Source organism: Polyodon spathula, chromosome 2, assembly GCF_017654505.1.
Source record: "Polyodon spathula isolate WHYD16114869_AA chromosome 2, ASM1765450v1, whole genome shotgun sequence".
NCBI classification, from domain to species: domain Eukaryota; kingdom Metazoa; phylum Chordata; class Actinopteri; order Acipenseriformes; family Polyodontidae; genus Polyodon; species Polyodon spathula.
In genome coordinates, this window is record NC_054535.1 from 72918875 (window position 1) to 72941381 (window position 22507).

The window sequence follows — 22507 nt, forward strand, 5'->3', positions numbered from 1 at the left end:
TCCTGTAGCTCTTGCTGTTAATTTTTTATTTCACAGAATTCTATAACATTATTGTTTATGTATTTGTGTGTCAGCTACTCTCTGGGACAATACTGCAGCAACCAAAAAACAAATTATAAATTTGAATGTACAGGTTTGAGCATCTAATTCTGGCATTTTAAGATTGAGATTGAAGTCCTGAGAATTCTCAGCTGGCTGACTTCACCATTCAAAATACTGCTTGTCTCAACTAATTGTGTAGCACTGGCAGGATAGCACAACATGCTTGCAAACTGAGGGTTATAGTTTCATCAGATCCCATGCATGTCAGACCATTTTTTGTATTTATATATATATATAAAATATATTTTTTGCAGGCAAATGTTTCATTTTAAAACAAATAATTTAATATTGTGATGTCTATATCATTTACAAGTGTGGTCCCCAGTATATTTCCATGTTGACAGAACAGGATTATTGTCATTAAACTTGGATATCCTGTAATATACATATCCCTGGGGTCTGCTGGGAGAAAAAGGACTGTGACAGGGTCTTCCTCGAGTCACACGTGTGGGTCACCGCTGTTCAAGCATACAGAGAGACAGAGGTTGGTGTTGAAACGCCGGTACAGGCGCGCAGGATTTATTAACAACAAACAGAAAACGAAAGTAAAATAAAGGTGGTCATGTGACGTTACCAGCGATGGTAACGCACAGAGGACAAATACAGCAAACTACAAAAAGTGCAAAATAAAACACAATACCCCAAACTATAACTCAAAAGGTGCCGTGAAAACGGCAGGCCTTGCAGCAGCCCCGATCACAGCGATCGCCATGCTTTTATATTGACGCTCTGTTGAGACACGCCCACCTGCCTGCTGGAACTGCTGATTGCTTTCAGCTGCTGCTCCACGTAGACGGGTAATCGTCCCCAGCGGAGCGCCACAGCAGCTAAACAATTAAATCAATTGTAACAACACAAAAACATACAATAAACTACATATTTCATTGTGCAAGGTTTACGCTTTGCCACAAGGACATGTTTGCCTTTGGTGATTTATTTCTCTTACTGTATGAAAGGTATTGATTTTTTTTCTACGTTTCACTTAAGAGTGTTGGGAACTACAGATTAAAATTGAAATGGTGCTTTTGGATGATTTACTTTTGCTGTGCCAATACCCTGAAAACACGTAAACTATCCTTGCTGTATAGAAAGAATGGCAGTTCTCGTGCTTCTCTGATAACTTAGAGCAAGGAACTACCTCAGTGTTTGAGAATATTAATGTTTTAGAAAGCCTCTACCTCCTGACAGTTCACTGAATGACAGCACTGGTAAATACTTCACTTCTTCCCATTGAGTAATATTGATTGTAAGATTAAAAGACCAAGCACCTATTTTACAATACACAAAATCAAAGTGTTCCAATAGTTATTCAGAAATGTTTTTCAAAGGAAACATGGCATAGAATGTCTTATGGTACAGCACACTGTATATTATGATTAGAATATTTAGAGGGTGGCGTGGAGAATGTTGTTCATGTAGACCATCAAATTAATTTTATATTAGGGCAAAGACAAATCTGAAAGGAATAAAACCATTTTAATGGTAAGTAGCAAAAAAAATGTAGTTGCAGCTTGAGTCAGGTAAATTATATTCTGAGCTTTTGTTAAGCCCATCAGTCAAAATGGGTTTGTTGACGTGTCAGTGACTCCAATAAAGGCCTCATTATTGGAATAAGTGTTGCTGAGGCACGTACATTAGATGGAAAGTCAAAGGCAATGCAATGCAGGTCAAATCATTTTTAATGCAGAGTTTTCACACAAGAATTAAGGCAGCTCTGACTATTCGTTATGGCCAAACATAGCTTTACATTTTGTTAGGGTAAAATATGTTATAATTAAAGAGCTTAATTATCCCCATTTATGGTCCATGAGTAAACGTTAGGTGACTGTGGCAATGTTGCCCACCCCTGTGTGTATTTCAGTGCTATATGTTGATGTTATGTGTTAATGTTGGTGTATAGTCATGGGTACACAAGATACAAATGGGTCTATGTAACACGAGTGTTTAAAAAATGTATATTTGTATTTAGGCACGAGGATTGCACAGCACTTCACGTGCAAGTAAAATGTAATATGTGAGCACAGGGAATTGCACTTTATTAATTCACGTGCAGTTGTACCGCAACTCCAATTGAATGATTGATTAGCAATCGAGTCACGGCACAGCTACATAAAATCAACATGTTTTCACTCACTCAGGGTTGTGTGTTCGGTGAGTGGAGAACGGGATTGGAGACGGAGGTAATAATAATAATAATAATAATAATAAGTTAAAATGTCAGCTCACCTTGTTTCTGTGTAGTCCATTTTGTTTGCCTCTTTAATTTGGCGAAAGTGCCGTGTCCTGCGTTTTTGTTTGTTACAACCTTTTTATTTACTGTTCTGTTCATTCATTAAATGCTGGGCGCAAGCAAGCGCTCAGCTTCCCAAAACTCCACCTCTCTGTTTATTTCCTGGTTTCTGGTCTGATGTCACCCACTACAGCCGTCTTTGTGACAGTGACCCACAACAACTCCCAAAATTTGGTTAAGCAGTTCTTGCATCAACTCATTTCTATACAATGACGCATTGTGCAGCTACAATGTATTAGTGAGCAACACAACATACAGCTTTAACCACATTACATATCATTATAAGATATGTATGTAGTATGTATGTATCTGTTTTCTTTTATTACAGGTGTGTTTACAAGTTAATTAGTATTACAGCTCCCTTTGGACTAACAAGCATCGCCTTCATAGCCACCATCAACAGCTTTCTAAAGTGAAACAAATACTAATTAAATAATTGTTACACATTATGAAGGCACAATTTTTTTCGTCAAAATTAGGACTTCTTTTAGCCAACATTCTTTAAAAAAATCTACATCTAGTGTTTCACATAAACACACATCTTTAATTTGTGCTCATTTGACTGCTTTTTTCCCCCCACTATTCAGGAAATAAAACAACATAATTTGGCTGGACCAGTCTTTCTGCTCTGCATAAAGTAGTACACTGCATTCAATATTCCTAACTTGGTTGGAATCACTAAATCAAAACTTTAGGATCCTAAAAAACACAAAAAACACATTATGATTCTGGTAATGTAAACTCTGGTGTGTCACAGGTAGGGTGACAGCGATAATCAGTATACTAAAAGAATATAAGTAGCCAACTATGCCACTTTGTGTTTCAGAAGGGCAAGGACCTTTGTGGCCGAGAGATCTTTTCACTATAACACAATTTTTGTTCCTGGGTAGTAAAAGTTATTCCCTAATTGCTTCTGCCTCAAAAGTATAGAAAATGGCTATTATTCCCCACAAACTTTGCTTTTGTGACCAGGACAGTGATATTTTGAAATGTACCTATTTCCAATGAGAAAACGGTCTTTTCGTTCACATAAAGTCAGAAAAAAACAACATATGAATCCAAATTAACATGTATTTATACTAAAGTAATACAAAAATGACTACAAAAGATTTAGAAGTGAGTAGTTTTTCAGGATTTACGATTATACTTTAAATCACTTTCACGAATCAGCCCCCAAATGTATTCTCCCATCATGATCTCGTTATACTGTCTTTGGTAGCGGTGTTCAAAGTCCAGTATATCCTGATGGAAGCGCTCGCCTTGCTCCTCCGAGTACGCTCCCATGTTCTCCTTGAATTTATCAAGATGAGCATCAAGGATATGGACTTTGAGGGACATCCTACAGCCCATTGTGCCGTAGTTCTTTGCCAGAGTCTCAACCAGCTCCACATAGTTTTCGGCCTTGTGATTGCCCAGGAAGCCCCGAACCACTGCGACAAAGCTGTTCCAAGCCGCTTTCTCCTTACTAGTGAGCTTCTTGGGGAATTCGTTGCACTCCAGGATCTTCTTTATCTGTGGTCCGACGAAGACACCGGCTTTGACCTTTGCCTCAGACAGCTTAGGGAAGAAGTCTTGAAGGTACTTGAAGGCTGCCGACTCCTTATCTAGAGCTCTGACAAATTGTTTCATAAGGCCCAATTTGATGTGCCGTGGTGGCATCAGCACCTTCTGGGGGTGAAGAACTGGTGGGCTTAAGTCCCCTGTATTTATACTACTATTTATATTACTGGAAAGTTCTAGAAGTTACTCCAAGTTTACTCAGCACTGACTCTGGAATGTTCTGGAAAATAGGTAAATTTCAAAATATCACTGCCCTGGTCACGAAAGCAAAGTTAGTGGGGAATAATAGCCATTTTCTATACTTTTGAGGCATAAGCAATTAGGAAATAACACTTACTACCCAGGAACCAAAAAAAAAAAAAATTGTTACACAGTGTTATTCCTACACAGGTTCCTTTTGATCCCCGGGGTCCCGCACACACAACAACGGCAACAAGGTTAAAATTAATAAAACAAACGCTATGTCTGGCGCAAACCCAACACCTGTCATCACCCCGAGAACACCATCCCCACAGTGAAGTATGGTGGTGGCAGCATCATGCTGTGGGGATGTTTTTCATTGGCAGGGACTGGGAAACTGGTCAGAATTGAAGGAATGATGGATGGCGCTAAATACAGGGAAATTCTTGAGGGAAACCTGTTTCAGTCTTCCAGAGATTTGAGACTGGGACGGAGGTTCACCTTTCAGCAGGACAATGACCCTAAGCATACTGCTAAAGCAACACTCGAGTGGTTTAAGGGGAAGCCCAGACCTCAATCCAGTTGAGAATTTGTGGTATGACTTAAAGATTGCTGTACACTAGCGGATCCCATCCAACTTGAAGGAGCTGGAGCAGTTTTGCCTTGAAGAATGGGCAAAAATCCTAGTGGCTAGATGTGCCAAGCTTATAGATATATACCCCAAGAGACTTGCAGCTGTAATTGCTGCAAAAGGTGGCTCTACAAAGTAATGACTTTGGGGGGGGGTGAATACTTATGCACGCTCAAGTTTTCTGTTTTTTTGTCTTATTTCTTGTTTGTTTCACAATAAAAAATATTTTGCATCTTCAAAGTGGTAGGCATGTTGTGTAAATCAAATGATACAAACCCCCAAAAAATAAATTTTAATTCCAGGTTGTAAGGCAACAAAATAGGAAAAATGCCAAGGGGGGTCAATACTTTCGCAAGCCACTGTATATTAGTGCCGTGAGGCAGGAGGTGAAACCTGTCATGAAGCTCATTTATGACAAGCCTGGAGTATCTACAGATATGTCATTCACTATTATACATCGAGGAATGGTTATTCAGATTTTCCCCAGCACTGATGCTTCTGAGCATAGGGAAACCCTAGTGTTCTACATTCTGTAGGAAATACTCTTTGCATATGGTTAAACCTAATGAGGTAGTTCAGGAGGGGTGAGTGTAGCCTTCGCTGTCCTTGTAATTAATGGAACGCAAGCACACAATGCAAACTCCCTGGAAATAGGGCTGTCTGTCAAACTGCAGGGATGAATGAAAGAGCTGCTCAAAAAAAGGGGGATGGATAGTGACAGGACTGAGTGTGAACAGCTGTTTACATTTAAGAATTTACTCAAATTCTTTATAGTATAAAATATTAATCTGCTCAATTACTTACATATGCTTCAGAGAATAAATAGCGTGCTACCAGTGCTCTTATTTTTATTTCTGAAAAGTATTTTCACTTGTAGTTTATGTGTTTGTTCTGTCGCGGCCGTATTTTTGGATTGCATATCCAATAGAAAATGCATTGTGTGCAAGAACAACACTGTACTATACTCTAGTGTTGGAAGAAGAAAAATTAACACTGGAGAACCTCTTCAACCAGATAACACCCTGTTCCGGTAGTTTATTCAGGGGACCTCTGGCTATGTGGGATGCTGGGTGACTACTTTGCTGTAGTCTCGTGTTGCTGGAGTTTTATTATTTTTCGATTCCCAAGGAAAAAACACATCTGTGTAGCACACAGGGACAGCACATTGCAGTGAGTACTGTGTAGCTCTACACCCAATTTCAACACAAATGTAGATAGTTAGATTACTTATTGTTTTAATTTCTGGGCTTGTATAGTACAGGTCTGAGTGGTATTTGCTACTTCTACGCACACAAGCTATGTCAGGCCTGCAACATAACTCTCTCTGTTAATTAAACATTCATTACACCATCTGGGCTCATACAGTCTCTCTACAGTATAGTTAACAGCTCATGAGCTTAGTGAGATCTCTGTTTGCACATAGATTAGTCCCTTTTTATTTGTCATACATTTCCTTTGTTAATTGTATTCACAGATTATCAATGTTATTGTTATTTGTATTTAATATGTTGTATGATTAATTACATTTTATATGTATGAATCACTGATTTATGTACTGTTAAATTGACTTGGTTCAGCAAATTGGTTAAATGGATTATCACATTCTTTTTGTTATACTATAGCAGCTTGTGTCTGGTTGGGGGAGTGTGGCAAAGTGGCTGCTGATAGTAAACATCATGATGCAGTGCTGGAATAATCACAAGCAGACAATTATAATCCAGTTTAGAAAAGGGATGCTTTATTTTGTAATTCCCAGTCTGGCGACCAAACAATAAACCTCCTGCAATACACACCTATGTGTAAAGCATGGAGGGAAATTATATAAATGGTTTTGCAAACCAAATAATAACACGCATTATCTGCCCCACAGTAATACAATACATGGTCACCAGTCTGGGTGCGCCCTGTAGTGCTCGTGGTGGGTGATAGCAATTTTAAACAGTGATTGAAGTGCAGTGCTGATCCGGTTTTGTGCTGGGCCAAGGCGACAGCTCTGGATCCGTGCTTAGCCATCAAGTGATATACAAACACAGACAGTTACTAAACATACACGAACAAACAAAACTCAAATATTTTCACTACGCTTTCTCTGCATCGCTCAGGGTCCTTTCAGTTTTTCACACAAAACCAAGCGAAGGAAAAGATTTACGATTCTCCGTCCCCTTTATGCTGTCATGCATGACCCCTTGGTAAACGATTGCAGCTGCTACATCGTTTACCTTCCAGGTCAATACATTCCTCTCGCCTTCTTCCAGGCTGACCGATTTCCCGGCCCGTGGAAAAAACTGTCAAGCCAGCCAGTCCAAAGAATTCCCCTTTCTCTACTTAGTGCCCTTACAGGTTGGGAGGGAGATTTACAACCAGAACTCATTATATTTCTGTCACAGGGAGTTAAGGACCGTTTGTTTTGAATAATTAATATAGATTCTTTGGGGTGATAATAGCTGCTTTAGTTAGCTTACATCCCCAAGGTGGAGGCAATGTGGAATATTACTGTTTATAAAGTACACTATAGCCAGGAGAGGATGGTGGAAGCCAATCCAATCAAATAGCAGCTGAGACCCAGGAGCAGTGCCACCTAGAAGGAGGCCATAAAAATTAACTGGCGACGCCATATTGCTGGTTAATTTGCGTTTGTGGTCGTTAAGCCCGTTCCTAAGCAAATGACGCATTAACACGTTTTACGTAGTGCATAAAATTGATGACTGGTCAGTTGCAATGTTTTTGCACGCTGCCCACCTTCCGAAAGCCGTTTTCTTTATGTACAAAGAGTAGTGAATGATTGACTATTAAAAAATATATTGCCAAAATCCACGTTTATCATTTGAAAAAAATAAAAGCTGAATCTTCTAAATATGTCTTCGGGGGTATTTTTTGGTTATCGGTTAAAACCAAAAACTTCAAGCCCTAAATATATTCTACCTTTGTTAAGACAAAAAGCCTTGCCCTCTTACAGGATAATATACATTTGATTTTCTTTTCTAAAGAATGTACAGTATAATAAAACAGTATTATTTTAGTGCTGGCTGAAGTGTACAACACACAAAATGGATGACTCACTGTATACTGCACACAAAGACACCATATCTCACAACAACAAAAACAACTAAAGACACTGCAAGAAAAAAATACCTAATTTTTTAACAGCAAGAAACTGCGTAGACAGGTAAACTGTTCTTTTAATCAGTCGTCTCAATCGAGCCAAGTTTTTTAATTACATTTGTTACTTGTCTGAAAAGCCATCTAACTCAACGGCTCAGACCATTTTTTTCGTTTCGTTTAAACAAACTTTATTCACTGTATTAACAGAGTTATTAACATTATTTTTAGGGGGATTTAAACTGGAAAAAAAAGTTAATTGAAGTATACTGATTCATTGCCTCATAAATTAATGATAATATATTCATATTTCAGATCTGCACTCAGCTCTAAATGGTCTCATCACACTGCGCTGCTGTAGCCCATTTCAAAAGTAGACTTCAAGCAGTGTTTTAAATAAGGTAACACATGTTATTTTCAATGCTCTAGGAACCAGTATGTACAGTAAATTAACTCAGGAACTATAAAACGAGCGCATCACACAGATCATCTCAGCAACCAGTTCCCAGTGCCTCTGGCTTTATATATGTTTATGGATAACAACCCCTTAAGGACTTAGTCATATCTTGCATGATGAAAACCACAATTGTTTTAAAACTGCCTGACACTGACAGAAAATGAGGTTACCAAAGCAAACAGCAGTGGGTTTTAAATTATTAATAAAATGAACGCATGGCATTATAGAAATAAACTAATTGCAACTTTGCCTTAGTAAGGCCAGAAAAAGCATCTGGTGTTTAAAAAGTTACAATAAGTCTTTTTAAAAACATGGGTTAGAAATAATGTACATCAAAAAAAATAAATCATAACATTGATATTGTAAATGGTTTTGGGGGGAAGTCATTACAAACAGACACCTACAGTGCCAATAGAAAGTCTACACCTGCTTTCAAAATTTTCACCTTTTGTTGCCTTACAGCCTGGAAATAAAACCCCACAACTTCCAAGTGAAAAAAATATTCTAGAAATTTGTAGAAAATGTATTAAAAATAAAAACTGAAATAGCTTGGTTGGATAAGTGTCCACCCCCCTTGTAATAGCAATCCTAAATTAGCTCAGGTGTAACCAATCACCTTCAAAATCACACACCAAGTTAAGTGACCTCCACCTCTGTTAAATTGTAGTAATTCACATGATTTCAGGATAGATTCAGCAGTTCCTGTAGGTTCTGGTTAGTGCATTTCAAAGCAAAGACTCAACATTGAGCACCAAGGCACTTTCAAAAGAACTCCGGGACAAAGTTGTTGAAAGGCACAGATCAGGGGATGGGTATAAAAAAAGGCCTTGAATATCCCTTGTAGACGACTATTAAGAAGTGGAAGGTGTATGGCACCACCAAGACCCTGCCTAGATCAGGCCGTCCCTCCAAACTGGATGACCAAGCAAGAAGGAGACTGATCAGAGAATCTACCAAGAGGCTAATGGCAACTTTGCAAGAGCTACATGCTTTTATGGCCAAGACTGGTCAAAATGTGTACATGACAACAATATCCCAAGCACTCCAAATCTGGCCTGTATGGTAGGGTGGCAAGAAGGAAACCATCACTCAAGAAAGCCCACCATGAATCTCTTTGAAGTATGCAAAAAAACCTCAGGAGATTCTGTAGCCATGTGGCAAAAAGTTTTGTGGTCTGACGAAACCAAAATGGAACTTTTTGGTGTATATCCAAAACGTTGTTTGGCGCAAACCCAACACAGTGCATCACCCAACAGCATCCCTACTGTGAAGCATGGTGGTTGCAGCATCATGTATGAGGATCTTTCTCATTGGCAGGGACTGAGGCACTTGACGAAAATCTGCTGGCCTCTGTAAGAAAGCTGAAACTGGGACAGAAGTTCACCTTTCAGCATGACAACGAACCAAAGCACACAGCCAAAGCTATACTGGAGTGGCTAAGGAACAAAAAGCCCAGTCAGAGACCTGACCTAAATCCAGTCAAACTTGTGGCATGACTTGAAGATTGCTGTCCATCAACATTCCCCAAGGAACTTAACAGAGCTTGAACAGTTTTGTAAAGAAGAATGGTCAAATATTGCCAAATCTAGGTATACAAGAGTTGATAGAGACCTTTCCCAACAGACTCACAGCTGCAATTGCTGCCAAAGGTGCTTCCACCAAGTATTAACTCAGGGGGTGGAGATTTATCCAATTATGATCTTTCAGTTTTATATTTTTAATATACAATTTCTCAAAAACTTTTTTCTCCTTAAGAGTGTGGATTATGGTGTGTAGATAAGTGGAAAAATCCTCATTTAAATGCTTGAAACTGAGGCACTGACACCACAAAGTTTAAAAAAAGTTCAAGGGGGTGTAGACTTTCTATAGGCACTGTATAGTAGCATATTAAAAGTAGTAAAGAGGTGGTAATAAGTTTCTTGTCCACTTGTAAAGTGTTGATTTGTAGCTATTGAGAAGGGTTTAAAGTGATGTGGCAAAATGGCTGCTGGTTGTGAAAAGGTGTAGAGGTGATGTAGTGCAGAAGTAATCCAAAACAATTGTAATCTGGTAGGAAAGTGGTTTTAATTATAATCCGGGTCTGGCGACCAAATAATAAACCCTGGCAATACGCAACGATGTGTATTGCACAGAGATAACACGGTTACAGTCTCAAACAACCACAGACATATCTGCCCCACAATAATACAGCACACTATCACCAGTCCTTTGTGACTATTGGTGCAGTGATGAACCGGCTTGTGCTGGCCCAAGGTGACAGTTCCGGATACGTGTTAGCTGTCTGGTGGTTCAAAACACAGACAGTTACTAACAGACAATACAAACAAACAACTCACGAATATTCTTTTACGTTTCTCCTATTATTTCTCCAGCAGTCACTACTGCAGCTCTCTCTCAGTCCTTCCAATTTAAAGCGGAAACCTAAGCGAAGGAAAAGATTAGCGTTTCTCTGGCCCCTTTTATGCTACCCCGCATGACCACTTGGTAAACGATTCCAGCTGCTTCTATTGCTTGCAGCTGCTACCTCATTTACCTTCCGGGTCAATACGTTCCTGCAACAGAGTCTCACTTCCATCCAGGCTGACCGACTTCCCGACCTCTGGAACTGTCAGGCCAGCCCGTCCAGATACTTCTCCTTTTGCTATTTAGCACCCTCCCAGGTAGAGAGGGAGGTTTACAACCAGAACTCATTGTATTTCTGTCACATATCCCACCGCTCAGAATGGAGCCGAAGGAACACTCATCTGAATCTACCTTTCCCATTACTTCCTCCTCCCGCACGGTGTACCATATGGTACATGAAGGGCTGCAATGCCAGATACCACAGAGTTATTCGAGCATTGCTGTCCTTCGTTGTGCTTAACCACTTGAGTGGGGCATGGACACTCCATTTCGACTACGGATTAGTTGCGTTCCCGAGATACTATCTTTTTGTTGATGTACAGTATTCGGTGTTCTGCTAACATCTAATTGTAAAACGCTGACACCTTAGCACAGCATTGACACAGGTTTCCTTCACCTCTCTTAAACACTCTAGACCAGGCACGCTATATTCAAACTTTTTTATTATTTATCTCTCAGGGGTTTCTTACGGCTATTGTATTCTTTGTTTAGAAGTATTTATGTTTAAGTATGGAAGCATTGCTCTCCCTCCCTGAGAAGTAAGGGGTCAGCGCTCCCTTTCTCTAATGAATAGGAGGAATTATTTTATCTACAGCTACAATTTTTTCTGCAAAAAAAAACCCTATACAATGAACTCATTTTGCTTCATAAAGTTGAATGAAACCTTTTTAATAATGTTAATTAACATATTGAATGAGATCCTCCCAATAGTACTCAAAGAATGAAAGAATGAAAGAATATGTAAACTATAATAAGTATCCTGGGAGACAGTCACTATGGTTTTAAGAAAGGGAGAGCGTGTCTAACTAAACTTCTTTTTTTTGAGCATGTAACATAGACAATGGATAATTGCAAAGCATATGACATGGTTTATTTAGATTTCCAGAAAGCTTTTGACAAAGTCCTGCATAAAAGATGAATTCTCAAACTGAATGCAGTAGGGATTCAAGGAAATGCATACACATGGATTAGGGAGTGGTTAACACGTAAAAAACAGAAAGTATGGAATAGAGGAGAAACCTCAAAACGGAGTGAGGTAACCAGTAGAGTACCACAGGGATCAGTATTAGGTCCTCTGCTCTTTGTAATCTACTTTAATGACTTAGATTCTGGTATAGTAAGCAAGCTTGTTAAATTTGCATACAACTCAAACATAGGAGGAGTGGCAAAAATTGAAAATGATTCATTCAAAATGATCAAGACAGCACTCAGAACCGGGCAGACACATGACAAATTACATTTAATATAGAAAAGTGTAAGGTACTGCACGCAGGCAATACAAATGTGCATTATAAATATCATATGGGAGACACTGAAATTGAAGGAATCTATGAAAAAGATCTAGGAGTTTATGTTGACGCAGAAATGTCTTCATCTGGACAGTGTGGGGAAGCTATAAAAAAGGTCAACAAGATGCTTGGGTATATAGTGAAAAGTGTTGAATTTAAAATTAAGGGAAGTAATGTTAAAACTTTACAATGCATTAGTAAGACCTCATCTAGAATATTGTGTTCAGTTCTGGTCACCTCTCTACAAAAAGGATATTGCTGCTCTAGAAAGAATGCAAAGAGCAACCTGAATTGTTCCAGGTTTAAAGAGCACATCAGGCTTAAAGAATTGAATCTATTCAGTCTTGAACAAAGAAGACTATGCGGTGATCTGATTCAAGCTTTCAAAATTTTAAAAAAGGCACTGACTACGGCGACCCAAGGGACTTTTTCGACCTGAAAAAAAAAAACAAGGAGTTTCCTTAACGGAAAACTGACCATTTGAAAAACGTGACATTTCAAAATCTAACAGACAAGAGAAAAACATAAGAAATGAGCCAGGTCCTATTGATGGCCAGATTGTACCCCCAGAGGATACGTTTTCATTCTACAGGACTGTCTTTTACAGCATAACCTTCATCTTTGTCTCTAAAAAAGAGATCATGTTCATCTAGAACACAGGTTCAACTGAACTTTGACAATTAGGACTTAGGACACTTAGAACACACTGTGCCTACACAGACTCATCTTCATTTACCAGAACCGGCTTCAATCCTCTCGACTAGTGCATCCGAAACTGTTGTGAGAATCTCCTAGAATGAAAGCTATGTAGGAAATTAGGTTTTGTTTCTTGCATTTATGCAGCTACAATTTGGATTGGAATAATTGAAAAAAATATGGAGACTTTGATTTATTTATTAAGTCCCTGCACCCCGTGGAAATTCAGGGACATCTGACAAGAGAAGGATGAGAAATGCTGGATATCCCTTGAGAACATGCTATGCTTCTGCAAGCATAGCAGTCAGAAGGACTGAGAAAAAAAGTGTAATTTACTGGTGTGACACTTGCTCCAGATATTTATTACTCAGAATTTTCTGGATTAGGGGGTGGGGTACGTCAGATTCCTGTAACTTTGTATATGTGAAGCAGAGACTTTGACCTTTCTATATACATTGTTTTCTGAATATTACTGGGGTAACTTTACAGATTTGTTTTGAATGTGTCAGTTTTGGATTCCTCATGCAATTTTCAATAAGACACAACACAAGTCTAGCTCAAATAGTTTGAGTTAAAAGGTTGGAGGGTCCAAAATCAACCAAAATGTTACCCCTCTATAACTTCTTACCCAATCAGGCTGAAAACGTAAAAAAAAAAAAAAAAAAAAAAAAAAAAGTTTTGCCATGAACAACCCTAAGCACAGAGTTGGATGTAAATCGGAGATGGTAAGGGTGTTAAATCCAATATTTTTTGGGTGATTTGTTATTGAATGACTCTACTGGAACAGTGAAGTAATTGAGATTTAGGTTTTTTTTATATATGGTGGAGCTTCGTATTGGTTAATGAAAGTTCTGTTGTATGATGAAAGGCAGATGAAAGTTCTGCATGTATCTAGTATGATGTTAACATTGCATGATTACAAATTCAGCTATTTATCAAATTGCTTCCCACATGCTGTATTATGTAAAAAAAAACAAAAAAACAAAAAAAAACCCAACAAATCTTACTTTCATAGTATTAGTGAAAATGTGGTCTTTTTATACATGTGGTATATAGCGGACCCAAGTCTGAAAGGCACGTTTGTATAACTTTTTTTCATGTGTAACCTCTTCTTCAGTATTGTGTATGATAATAGTTAACAATTTTAACAATAAATCCAATTATCTATTCCTGCAAAGCCAGGCATAACATAATGGAAGCATCATCTTTCAAAGCCATGTTTTTATATAGTTGTTTTTTGAGACTCAAATATTGTGTATAAAAATATAAATTTTATAACACTTCAGCTGCATCTTTATAAATGGATGTTTAAAACATAAAATGATTTAAAGAATTCACTTTAGAAAGTTTTTAAGGAGGGTATCATATCAAAATTAATCATAGCCATAACATTTTGATCCTCATTCTACCACTTTAAAAGTGGAAAAGATGTCTAGACATAAATTAAATATCAATTCTCAACCACCAAGGCTTGTGACTCAATGGCACATCAAGGCTTGGTTTAAATTGGTTTATAATACAAAAAAAAATAAAGAACTACAAGGGTGCATCAGCGTTGAAAGAAAGTAAAAATTGTTTATTGAACGGATACTGATGACATGAGGGTATTGAAGAAGTATATTACATTACTAATATATTCTACTTCCAGCAATTAATCTGCCATTTTATGAATTCTTGTGATGAATGTTACTCAGAGCCAGTGTTTTTCACCAATGGCCCTCAAGATATAGGTTGGTGGACAGCAAGGTTCAACAGACCTGCAATACCAACACCATAGATAAAGTTCAAAGCAGACTGCCTGTGGCAGAGAGAGTGCAAGGATTACACCTGTTCTACAAACTGATGATGAATGATATGTAACAGAGTTGTATATAATGCTTGGAAAATACTTTTCAAAATTGTGTAGCCATCTTTTCTGACTTTGGGACAGAAACAGGATTTTGAGAATCCAGATTTATTTCAGAACTACATCTGCTACAGGTACAAAATTGACAGACTGACCCCCAGATTATATTATATTCAATATGTAACAGATCACGTGCGAACACATAATTGAAGTAGGATCAGTTTGCTCACAAAAACAAAACAAAAATGTGGCTTTGCCAAATGACTCCCTCAAACCAGGGTCCCCTTTTTTATATTTTTAAATTCCTCACATACTTTCACAATTATCAAAAAAAAAACCAATCCTATTTTTACTCAAAAATAGTCAGTCATTGTGGTGGTTCCATAGTGGCTCTCCTGGTCTTCGCTGGGGATTCCGAAGGCAGCGTTGCATTGGCTCGGGCGCTCCCATGGGTTAGGAACGCACTTCCGTCAGGGACTGCTTCTCATCCCGCTACAGCTAATCCTGCTGGCCAGGCACCCAGTGAGCTCAGAGCAGACACCTGCAGGGCTGGCCTTTGTTCTTTAGAGGCCATAACATGCTGATCCACTCTCAATACAAATAATAATAATAATAATAATAATAATAATAATAATAATAATAATAATAATAATAATAAGTGTGTGTTGTGAAGTTTATGGATTATTAGAGGTCATAAATTAGAAGATAGCACACAGCCCTAATAACCATGATATTCAATTATAAACAGGTAAATTAAATATTATGAAAATGAAGATTGGTATAACATAAGAGAAGAAATACATAGTTGTAGTCAAAAATGTACATACCCCAATGGAAATTTCTCAAAATTTCTCAAAAACCTTGATTTTATTCTTCTTAAACACCAGAACGACCAAGACGGTTGTTTTGACCGTTTTTGTAATTTCAATTTAAATTGCTGCGCTTTTGTGATTTTCCCTGAATATATGTGCTAATCCCCCTGACAAAGAAACAATTGCGTAGATGCAAAAATTATCAAGATAAAATACTGTCAAACCTATTCTGACCAGGCGCAGTCAAATTGGCCGCTACTTATAAAACATTATAACAATTAAATGTTGCAGTATTGCTTGTGTTTATCAGTCAGGAATTGCAGTTTGAAGTTTGATTATATCAGTCTGCATTCCTCAAGTGAGCTGTCTGTTGACATTGTTATTGTTTCAATGTGCCTTTAATCAGTTTGTGACATCAATCTGGGTTTGTCCAAAAGTGTTACAGTGGCTCGCAAGTGACTTTGAGAACGCTCATGTTTTTGTGCTGACTTCGTTAGATAGCCTAGATTGTGGCCAGTGCTGTTCCATATCACATTTTCTGTACTGAACAAAAGACTCAGTATTTTTTTTTTTTATTGACAGTTACCGATAAGTCACGGATAGCTTTAATAATTTAAGTATTGGGTATATCCCTTCCCTTCCTGTGTCAGTTCAGGAACTTGTGATGTATACCTCCCTTTTTAACAATCTCCAATGTTTGGTTCTTAAATTGATTTCATAACCAAATCAACTACTATGCTTTTGTTGTCTGATGACTTTTTTTTATTTGTAAAAAGTCATTCCAAATATTACTTTGACATTCTCAATATAATTTTCAACAAAGCTGTATAATAAGCAATATTGCATGAAATTCAGCTATTCTTACACCAGCATATTTAAGTCCCGCCTCTGCTCACTAATGACTGGACAGCTGCAGAACCAGAGCAGATCTTTAACTTTCCCATTGGTTAAATTTACTCAATTTACCTTCAGTCGAGGCAGAGAATACCTTCAACTGTTTATGTCCCGCCTCCACTCACTTATGATTGGACTGCAACAGATCTATTGGTTGATTTTATTTTATATAAAAAATACAATTCTGCCTGATTTAAATTGTAAAAAAAAATAATCCGCTATCAACTCTTTAGCTGATTAATCGGTCCGATTAATCTGTTAATTGGAGCACACCTACTTTCTATACATCAAACTTGAAACTAACTTGAATCAAACTTGAAACTAACAAAAATAAAATAATTGGTCCAACTGAGCAAAATATTTATTCTTACAGGACACAATAAAATGTTCTTTAAATTGGAAAGATCATGTCTGTATAAGTACCAGGAGGTGACTGGGACAGGCTGGATGGGGCTGTAGGGCTAGCAGTTTCACTTGCCTCAAGTGGAATGCTTTGAGTATAATATCAGTTTTCAATGGATGGGGGTCTTTATTCTAGTTTTAGCTGCACCTCTTATCATAGATGAAAACTTGCAAGGGTTGCAGCAATGAATTTCCGAACAAGCCTCCTTGTCATCAACCCCAGTTTCTTATTTCTTACACTGTCATCAATATATGTTTCAACAGTATCTAGTTTTTTCACCTTGCCTCCTTGTCTGGGACGGTTGCTGATAAGCAGATTTGATGAATAACTGGGAATGTTAGAGCTTCCGACAGTAACAGCTAGAAAAGATTGAACTGCTATAAGGATGGTTCCGCTCTGTCCATACCATCCATTATTAGCTCAGACTCCTCTGCTTCTGCATTTGTCTGTAGCTGTGGATTGATTATCCATAAATAGAAAACACAGCATACTTAACAGTCAGTTCAGCTTGAATTCAGGGTGTATACAATTGTAGTCAAAAGTTTACATACTCCAATGGAAATATAAAATTTCTAGAAATGTCTCAAAAACAAAGAATTTTAGGAAAAATCTTTGTAGCAAAAAAAAAAAAAAAAAAAAAGTTTGAGGAAAAAGTTACATGAAATAGATGTCTACAATTATTTTTTTTATTTTGCAAAACTCCCAAAATGCTAATTTAAAAGTATTCATACCCTTTGATGCTATGTTAGTATTGTCTACAAGGTATTAGAAATTTCAATATGATAATGCAGTACCCAATTCTAGAAAATGCTGGATTGTAGGTGGACATTCTTAGAGAATATAAAAGGGTTAGGCATAGGAGGATTGCTGTCATTACCAATAAGTCAATATGGGGGAAAAGTAAAGAGCTTACTTAAGACCTTTGGCAGAAAATTATTTGTCATAAAAGCTGGAGAAGGTTACAAGAAAATTTCCAAGCATTTCAGTATCCCAATTTCAACTAGTGTCTATTATCAAGAAGTACAATACTCATAGTACTGTCACAACGCTTCCTCGGTCTAGAAGAAAGAAGGTTCTTTCACCAAGAACAAGTAGAAGCATTGTGAGGAAGGTTAATAACAATCTGAGATTGACTGCCAAAGATATTCAAAGTGAACTGGCTGCAAGTGGGACTGGGGTTTCCATTTCAACCATAGGACGAGTATTGCATGGTGAAAGTCTCAATGGTCGCAGGCCACGGAAAAAGACACTGAGGAAAACGTCACAAGGACAATCGCTTAAAGTTTGTAAAATGTCATTTGAATGATGGATATGATTTCTGGTCAAAGGTTTTATAGAGCGATAAAAATTCAAAAAATTTAGCTATTTGGTCACGCTGGTAGTCGTTGCATTTAGAGAAAGTCTGGTGAGGCGTGAAAACAAAAGAACACCATACCTACTGTCAAGCATGAAGCTGGTATATATCTCCTCTAATGGCACAGGAAATTTAATTCCAATACATGACGAAATTAATTCCATAGCATTCCAAAAGATATTGGCCAATCATCTGAAACCGTCCGCTACAAAACTTGATTTAAAACGCAACTGGACATTCCAACATGACAACGATCCAAAGCACACATCAAAATCTACTTCACAATAGTTAACACTAGAAGGACCGTGTTTTATAGGCATATCTAGAACAACCAGGACCGGTCAATTTGACCGGTGTATTAAAAACAATTGAATCCAAGTCTTAGTTTTCTTCAAGAACATCATTTACTGTAAAGCATCTACACAACCGAAACATTGTAAATAAACAGAAATTTGAGCACAAATGTGTTTATATTCAGACATATTACATAACTTACGTCCCCAAAAAACAGTAAAAAATTAAATAAACTAATATTTAAAAATACATTTGTGTATGTACAGGTATAGCATATAGTATAACTGAAATGATGTAAATAAGTACCTTTTTAATGATGTAAATAAGTACCGTGAATAAATAAACATTTGAACTGAATGTGCTTCGTGTTCAAAGTCTAAGTGCTGGCACAAATCACACAGGTACTGCGCTTTTCAAAATATGCAGTTCACTTACCGCATTGTCTTTGCTGCATCAGAATCTTGTTTGGTAAAATTTGCAGTAATTCCAAACACTCTTTTCTGTCTTGCTTCTTCAGTGATCCATTTGCAGTGTATATTGGCGTAACAATGAATTTCTTAGAAAAACAAGCGACTTATAGTGACCAGGGCAGACAGACAACCTGGCGCTGTGAGCTGTCAAGGCTGATTGTTGGCAGCTTTCCCCGATACTTTCTACGACAGCATGTTAAGCAATCTCTTGTTAATAGCCACAGGACACCAAGATTCAGAATGACTTAATCTCTTTGGTGTCTCAGGTTTTGCTAGTTGCAATAAAAAGGAGAAGTACAGGAAGTCAAGTACGTAACTGCAATGGTAAACACAGCTCAGCTGTCTTGTGTTTTCAGGTATGTGACTGACAGTGGCCTGAATGAACAGTTGTTCTGTGAATTGTTACATTTACAAAAAAAAAAAAATAATAATAATAATAATAATAATAATAATAATAATAATAATAATAATAATAATAATAATACATTTAAAGACCAAGACCAAATTCCCATTGGGCTTATTATTATTTAGATTCTATTGATTTAGAAGTATTACTTGCAGGACAGCGGTTACAAGATCATTACCTATATTAAATGTGGACCGATTCATCTACCGATTAATCAACTAATGCCCATAAATTAACCAATCAAAATGTTTTATTGTGTGACAGCCCTAATAGAAAGTGCTATGTGTTTAAAACAATCAAAAAAGTACAAAGAAAATATTGTTACTTGTAAAAAGTGTCAGGTGAATTACATACTTAGGGAAATATTTTTTTAAAACTGAGTTTCAAGTTACCCTTTCCACTGCTCCTTATTGTGTATGGAACCATTTAATTAAGTTTTCTTAAAAGTTCAGTAATAAGTTATAAATTCCACTGTCTTCTTAATTAGCTTCAGTATCACTGTACAAAGCATGTGTTAAAATTAACACAATGTGTTCATCTAAAGAATCCATACTGTTTGTGTTAAATGTCTCATTACAGTGTGTTTAACCCGTAACTACTATCCATGCAATTGATAAAGTCCTAGCTCGTCCCTTTATGGAAAGAAGAATGACCAACGACAAAGTACCTCACAAACTCTCCCTTACAGCGGATATTCTCAGAACTCCGCTACCTGTGATCCAATCGCTGCAGAGGATATTCCCAAATCCAATAGGAAAAGGTGCTTCATTTGTCCATCTTCGAAGGACCGAAAGACAAATGTCTTTTGTGCCTCGTGCAAAAATCCAATTTGTCTTCAAAATGCCCATGTGGCCAAATTGCATCTGAGCAACGAAACTGCTCTGAAACCTGATGCTACTGGTGTAACATCCCTATAATAAGAGAATCCTTACCTAAATGTGCTGAATGTGTAAGTAGTTTAAACTTTTTGCTGAATGTGTAGGTCCAAAATTAAACAGGCTGGTCGCAGACTTCACTGACACAGTAAAGGCTAATGCTCTCACCCCAAATACTCCTCGCAATCCTCCTTCACACTTTCTTGCTTGCCACATTTATATCCTCAGCCGGGGGATTAACCAGCTACCAATTAGCTGATTATCCCCCGGCTGTATTCTGCACGCGTTTTCATTCACTGGCAGAGACAAGCTGCCAAACCTCGTCTCTGGCAGAATACACATACCCAAACAAATGCAACCACGCCCCCCAAACAGTAACAAAAAAACAGCTATGCTGTCAATATACAATAAATGCATGGCTTTCACCATTATTTAAATATATAAATACAATAAATCATAAAACAAACAAATACGAAATAACACAGGGGCAGAGGGGGAAACCCTGTTCTAAAATAAACAAATACCTTTAAATACCAGGGCTTTTCTACCGCCCTGCTGCAAGCATATATTATCATAAATACATAATATAGCATTCATAAGCATGTTCTTTTAGTTTTTCTTATTTCTGAGGAAGTCTTACACTTCACTTTGTCATAACATTTTACACGTGTCTAAGCCTGAATTGACACCCCCTAAAAGTGATTGGCCTCATTTTTTGTTTTTCTGCTAATGTAGACACTGTGGCACTGAGAAAATTGGCCAAAACATAAATTAAGCTATTTTATGACTGCAGGCTTCTCTAATTTAAAACCTGGGAGCCTATTGCTTTAGGATATATACAAATAGTTTGGACGTAATTGAAAAATAAATGCAAAATACTGCAGTTTATTGGGAGAATTAAAACAATGTCATAAAAACACGCTTAACAGACAGTAACGGCTATCGCATGGGGTGATCAGTATCATTTTTAATTCTGTTTTTCAATTCCTGTTTTGTATTTGTAATTAACTTAGAACAATTTGTAGATTTTATCTTTCACTTTGACATTATGGACTTTTTGTGTTGATCAGTGGCAAAAACTCCTAATTAAATCCATTTTGATTCCATGTTGTAACACAATAAAATGTGGACAAGTCCAAGGGGGGGTGAATACTTTTGAGATCCAGAATACGACAGTGCCACCAGCATAACAGGGGGACTGTTGAGTCATTTTCTTTCATTTGTTTTAAATCTTGTCAAGGTTGAAAATCCCAATTCACACATGCCTGTTGTTGTGAGTGGTAGCAACAGCAGAACACTCATCCTACTTAACAAAGGTGTGGCAGGAAATGGCGTTGTGGTGACGTCAGCCCAGAAGGCGTTACAAAACACAAAGGTAGGTAGCTGCAGTTCAAAGGATGCAATGTGCACCGTTTATTAAACAACAAAAATAAATAAAATATTTAAACAAACCAAAAAGACACTTGCTCACAGAGCGAAATAAAAGGTTTTAAATAAAATAAATCATGAACACAAAAATACAAATATAGGTCAGGCTTAGTGATTGTCTTCACTGTTCCTATATCTTTCTGTTTTAAACGAATCTCTCTGCTCGCTCTCCCGTTCTCCACTTCCGAACACCCACCCCAAACGTGGCGAGCTGCAGGCTTTTTATACAGGTGACCATCACTTAATTAATTCAGGAGATGGCCACCTTCTGCACAAGGTTTTAAATCATTCCTGCCAGAGGGCGACTTTACTAACCTCGCCTCTGTCAGAACACATTTTAACAAATAAAACACACGGCACTTCTGTCATATACAAATATACAATAAATAATAAATAAACAAACACAAAATACAGTACAGGGGTGGAGGGGGAAACCCTGTTATAAAATAAATACTGAACAGGGCTGCTTGCCCTGTTACAAAAGGATATTCTTTTGAAACACTAATCCAAAATGCCACACTTGAAGACTTGTGGTGTGCTTTCAGTGTGTTATCAGAGGAATGTGGTAGCAACTTGCTTGCTTGCTCAGGCGTCAAGTCTAGCTCCATTTTCGAGTGAGGACTTTTGAAAACAAAAAGATCTTTCACCAGTGCTTTTTCTTCAAATTTTCAAAACCTTGTGCAGGGAATTAGCAATTATAATTGTCTGACATGGCAGCGAGATGTAATTGTACTACAGGTTTCATTTCACTCATGTTTTCTTCACTGGTGTTGTTTTCCTCAGGGTGTTAGCAATTTTG